The sequence below is a fragment of the Pinus tabuliformis genome, chromosome Q, assembly GCF_031772625.1.
Source record: "Pinus tabuliformis cultivar Carrire ecotype Pingquan chromosome Q, CPIR1, whole genome shotgun sequence".
NCBI lineage: Eukaryota > Viridiplantae > Streptophyta > Pinopsida > Pinales > Pinaceae > Pinus > Pinus tabuliformis.
This window is the reverse complement of record NC_142296.1, coordinates 786,442,694-786,448,846: the sequence shown is the minus strand read 5'-3', so window position 1 is coordinate 786,448,846 and position 6,153 is coordinate 786,442,694.

Below are 6,153 nucleotides of genomic sequence, written 5' to 3'. Positions count from 1 at the left end.
TTGAAAAAAATCAACAGTAGAATCAATTCTGGATTCTTTTACCAGTGGAATCTTTAGATCAATTGAACTATGTGGAGTCACCAGGTGGATGATTTCAACCTTCTTGTGTCTAACTAATTGTCCACCAACAACAACTAGATCTGAACTTGATAATTGTCACTGAAGAACATAAAACTAATTCGTCCCCAGTATGGTCACCACTATGTTATCACTCTGTAATTTCGAGGCTGAAAACAAAATCACAAAGGTAACATCAAAACCGCTTTTGGAACTAGGATCTAGCCCTACCAGCTCCAAAGAGGGATCTCTATTTATAATTTAGCTTTGTTGTTATGGATTTTAGGCTAGATGATGGATTCAGAATGTGGATCTTGAATTGGTTTGGTTGGGAAAGCAAGGGGAAAAGACCATTGGGCAATGGAGTCAAAGGCTTGGGGTGATTAGCTTGCAAAAACAACAAATAGGAGTGAAACGGGGAAATCTAGGTGTACTACTTTGGATCTTTGAGAATTAAATGGATTGCGAAGATAGAAGAAGAGTGGAATCAAGTAGGAACCGAGGAGCAATTAAGAATTCCCCAATCAGACTTTAGAAGAAGACATGTAAATTGTAACACAACCAGAAATAAAGTGCTCAGCTATCAGATCTTAATCTTCAGTTTCTATTTTATGATTGAGGATTCAGAAATAAAGAAAAATAAATACAATGGCTAAACATATAACAATAGGAGAATACTTCACCATTTGGTACACCTCTTGAATCCTGAACAATTGATCTTTTATTCCTTTGCAAACCATCTCTTGAAACACAATGAGAACTGTTACAGAATGGGACTCTTCCCTTCTTATGAATCCCCCCCCCCCCCCCCCCCCGCGCCAAATGTTATACAATATATAGAAGATATCCTCTCTTAGGATCAGGAGGTCGAATTCAACTACCTCAGCCAAAGATAAACACAAATCCCTGAAAATCTTGGACTAATTGCCATGAAAAACAGGCCGAACTGTTGAAAACAGGGGTCAACTCAGAGATTTTATTATCCCAACTGATGAAACCTGTGTAAATTATGGGAGAGTTTATTTTTACTCATATTGTGATGAATAAAAACCTCTCTTAGTTTTTCGAAATTCATCTCCAGCTCGCCAAAACATCCACCACAAGATCATGACTCAAGATAGAAAAATCAGAGCCTAAAAAATGGGGCTCAGAGATGGATTTGTTTCTCCCAAATGAATACACCTGTGTAAAGTGTGGGAGAGATTTTGTTCCTCATCCCGTTTTGAACAAAATCCTCTCTCGGTTTTCCAAAATTCCTTCCTGTTTTCCTGGAATCGCTCCTAGAAACGGACTAGTAAAACTACAGAAAAATGGCTTTTTAACTTTGTGAAATGAGTTTTTAGGGGGTAAATGGTAATTTAGCCCCCCACCCCATAGAGTGGTAAGTGGTATTGGAGGGGGGGGTCCGAGTTGCTGAGGTCGTGCCACATTGTGGGGGGGGGTGGTCTCCTCCTCAAAACCACCTATTTTGCACCGCCCACACTAATTTATTATTCTAATTAATGTTAAAAAATGCCTCCAAACATTTTTAACCTAATAATTTTTTTTATACTAAGCTTGTTTATTTGTGTAATGGATGAAAATCATGGCGGGTGAAAAAATGGAGGGCAAGGAATGAAGGGTGCAGTAGGGTGATGAAGGATTAGGCAAAATGGAATCAACTAAGCCTAATCAAGCCAGATGTCTTCATGCCAAATAAACAACTAAAGAATCAAGTTACCTATAATTATTGGATACTAACATGAGGATTACTTTGTAACCTTTTGTCAATTCAGTTTTGGAGCTCTCTCTCTCTCATTCTTAGACACTTAGATCTTTCCTGGAGCACTTCAACATTGGATCAAGAAAATATAAAAGGAAAAGAGGAAGAAAAGATCAAGTAAGGAAGAGCAGGATCAAGATTCTATAATGACATTATTTTTAGGTATCGAATTGCATGTGTGATTTCCTTGCTAGATTTGGAATGCATGGTACATGCATGTGTGTTCTTGGTTCTCTTGATATCATGGGCATGGGTTTTACTAGGTGTGACAATGTTGTTCAACCTTGCCTTTCCATTCCTGGATAGCCATGGTGTGATGGGGTTCTCATATTTTTGTTGATATGGATTGTCAGATGGATTCGAAACTGAGTGAGGTGGTCTTTGAAAGAAAGAACATATGGCCTAGTTATCACTGAATCAGACTGTGGATTGTGATAAATCCTTGGACTAGTAACCCCTGAACTGGACTGTGGGTTTCGAAAAATCTGCATTTTATGTTACCTGGGTGGGCCTAGGAATCCTTGACCGATGAATGGAAAGATATATCGTAAAGCATAGAGGTGGGTGCCCTCGAATAGGCCTAGGAATCCTTGGCTAGTGAATTGTAGGATTTATGGTAAATCCTAGAGGGCAGAGTCTTGATTAGGCCTAGGGATCCTCAACCATTGTATGGTAAAGCCTATAGACTAGGAGATAGGAAAATTCCTCACAATGTAGGTGGGTAAATACAGTGGCATCCATTCTTGTTTAGGGTCTAGTGATCCCATGGGGATTGTAATAAAGCCTGATTCTATTGAAGAGGGTGAGGTGGTGTGGCCTTGGGAAGCTCTGGTTGATTTTGGTTATGAGTCCCACATTCATATGGCACGAAGGTGATTGGATGAAATAAAGATTTGGTTCAGCCAATATATGGTCTGGTGGTACGTGGAAGTCCCAAACTTGGTTGACTTATGCATTCACTAATAAGAGCTCCCTCTCTTTGGTATTTCATGTGTAAATGTACTGGATTATATGTGGATTATATGGTTGTTATACCTATGCTATTTCTGTTGGTTATATGTTGGTTATGTGTTAGAAAATTACATATTACAGAGCAATGAAACACATAGAATATTGCATAAATATAAACACAGAAAATGCATAAAACTAGAGAGACACATATATACATGGTTCACCCAGTTTGGTCTACATCCACCCTGAACAGCCAGTCCTTCCTTTCTATTATCCAGCAAAATGAAGAGACACAACCTACAACAGATCCACTGTAATATCCTCTATTTTCTCTCACAGTCTCACCTCTTTGTTTCTCGCTTGGAGAATACACATCTATTACATAGCCTCAATACAATGCCCTTATACAAAGAGAGGGGTTGCCTTCTAGGGAAAAAAGCCCTAAACAAAACATAAGTTCTACCGTCAGATCATCCACCTAATGAATGACCCAGATTGACTAGAAATTACTATACTTTTACAAGGCAATTTTACATCTTTTTTTTAGCTTCAGGGGCGCTGTCCCTGAAACCCCCGCCATGGGACCGCTGGCCCCCGAACCCCCCAGCCGGGGGGGATATGCCCCCCCGAACCCTCCCATGTGGAGGGGTGTACAAAATTCCTGGGGTATACATCCGGCTGAAACAAAGACCTCTAAATAATCATGCTCCACACCCAACAATCTCCGACTTGGAGAATGATTGTAGCAACTCCACCGCTGCTTCATTTGCTGGACAATGACTCCTCTTTGCACCTGGCTGTTTCTCATCTTCATCGTCATCCTTAAAGACCAATTGAAACTGAGCATATTCTCATTTTCTCACTGGTTACAACTTTTGTTAGCATATCTGCAGGATTCTAGCTAGTATGTATCTTTTCCAGCTTCAACTCTCCATCTTCCAACATTGATCGTATGAAATGGTACTTGAGCTATATGTGTTTAATCCTGGAATGAAATGCTGAGTTCTTTGCAAGATGAATGACACTTTGGCTATCACTGTATAACGTGCCCATATCATTCTCCTTACCTAATTCACCCATAAACCTTTGTAACCAAATCATTTCTTTACTAGCCTCTGTAGCAACAACATACTCTGCTTCTGTTATTGAAAGTGCAACAACACTTTGATTTTTGAAACCCAACTGACAGTTGTTCCACCTACAGTAAATACATATCCTGTAGTGCTCCTCCGATTATCTCTGTCACCTGCCATATATGCATCAACATATCCCTGTAGAGAAATGTTTGAACCACCAAAGCATAATGCTTGATTTGTGGTACCTTTCAAATATCTGAGAATCCATTTCACTGCCATCCAATGTTCCTTTCCTGGATTTTTCATGTACCTACTTACAACTCCCACTGCATGTGCAATATCAGGCCTTGTGCAAACCATTGCATACATTAAGGTTCCAACTACTAATGCATATGGAACTTTAGACATATAATCCATGTCTTCTTGGGTCTTTGGGCACATTTCCTTACTAAGTTTGAAATGTCTAGCAAAAGGTGTACTAACTGGTTTTGCATTATGCATATTAAATCTTTTCAACACCTTTTGTATGTACTCATTCTGAAACAATGTTAATTTACGATTTTTCCTATCTCTAGTTATTCTCATACCAAGGATTTGTTTTGCAGCTCCCAAATCCTTCATTGCAAATGAAATTTCCAATTTTCTTTTGAGCATATTTATTTCCTGCATGTTAGACCCTGCAACAAGCATGTCATCTACATACAACAATAATAATAATAATAATATAGCTTCCATCATTTTTCTTTTTTAGATAAACACAATGATCAGAGTGACATCTAGTATAACCTTGTTCAGACATAAACTGGCAAATTTTAGATACCACTACCTTGGATCTTGTTTTAAGCCATACAAGCTCTTCTTCAACCTGCACACTAGTTTCTCCTTCCCTTTTACCTCATATCCTTGTGGCTACTGCATATATATCTCTACCTCAAAATCCCCATGGAGAAAGGCTATCTTTACATCTAACTGCTCAAGATGCAAATCTTCAATTGCCACTAGACTTAAAATTGTTCTGATTGAAGTCATTTTAACAATAGGAGAAAATATTTCATCAAAATCAATACCTTTCTTCTGTGCAAACCCCTTCACCACAAGTCTAGCTTTGTAACTTTCTTTTCCTCCATCTTCTTCCTTTAGCTTGTAAACCCATTTATTCTTTAATGTAGTTTTTCCTGCAGGCAACCTAACTAAGTCCCAAGTTTGGTTATGCATTAAGGAGTTCATCTCTTCTTCCATGGCTACCTCCCACTTCTTCCTGCTTTCAACCTGCATTTCTTCTTCATAACATTCGGGTTCACTAGAATCAGTGAACAATAAATAATATAATGAAGGAGAGTATCGTTCAGGGGGTATACTTATCCTGGTAGATCTTCTAACACCACTTTTAGGTGTTTGGGGTGCCTGTTGTTGTTGTGGTTGTTGATGATTATTGTTTTCAGGCACCTTTACTTTTTCAGTGATCTCATCAAGAACTGTGTATTCCTTGTTTTATTTTTCCTGTTTCTTTTCCTTCAATTGATTCTTATACAATACCTTTTCATTGAATATTACATCTCTGCTCCTAATGATTTTGTGATTTTCATAATCATATAAGCGATAACCAAAATCATTAACACCATATCCAATAAAGGTACATTTCTTTGATTTTTCCTCAAGATTTGTTCTATTTTCTTTGTTAATGTGGACAAAGCCTTCACAACCAAAAGTCTTTAAAAATGCGTAGTTTACCTTTTTACCTGTTGTTACAGGGAAAAGTGTCTACACAGAACTGCTTATCCCACTAAGGTGTGGTAGCTACCTTAGAAACAAACAAAGTAAAGCTACTTTCATTTTTCCCTTATGAATTATAGATGAGAGAAGAACAAAGAAGACCAACCTCTATCCTGCGCTAATCTCCTAGTTCGATTCCTCTCTCTTGATAGCCTTTCGCTACTTGCTCCCTTGTACACCCAGCTTCACAGAGTACCTGTAGGATCACAGTAGCATGACACTATACAAGAACATGGATCTATAATCATAAGCAATCTAGGATCAGATGTAAATTGACCATACAAATGCATAAAACATAAATGACACAAGAGTATGGAGGAAAACTTGAATAGCTTTTATTGATAAACAAAAGAGCCAAGGGAGTTACAACTGGTTGTTCTAACCCAGCATCATCCTCTCAGCAAGTAAGCCCTTCTTAACCTCATACAAAGCTTAGATCACCCAGCATTATGATGTTGTCTCAAGAAACCAATAGCAATTCCTTACAATATGCAAAATTCCAGCCTGTGGATCTCTGGGATGAGGGATCCATAT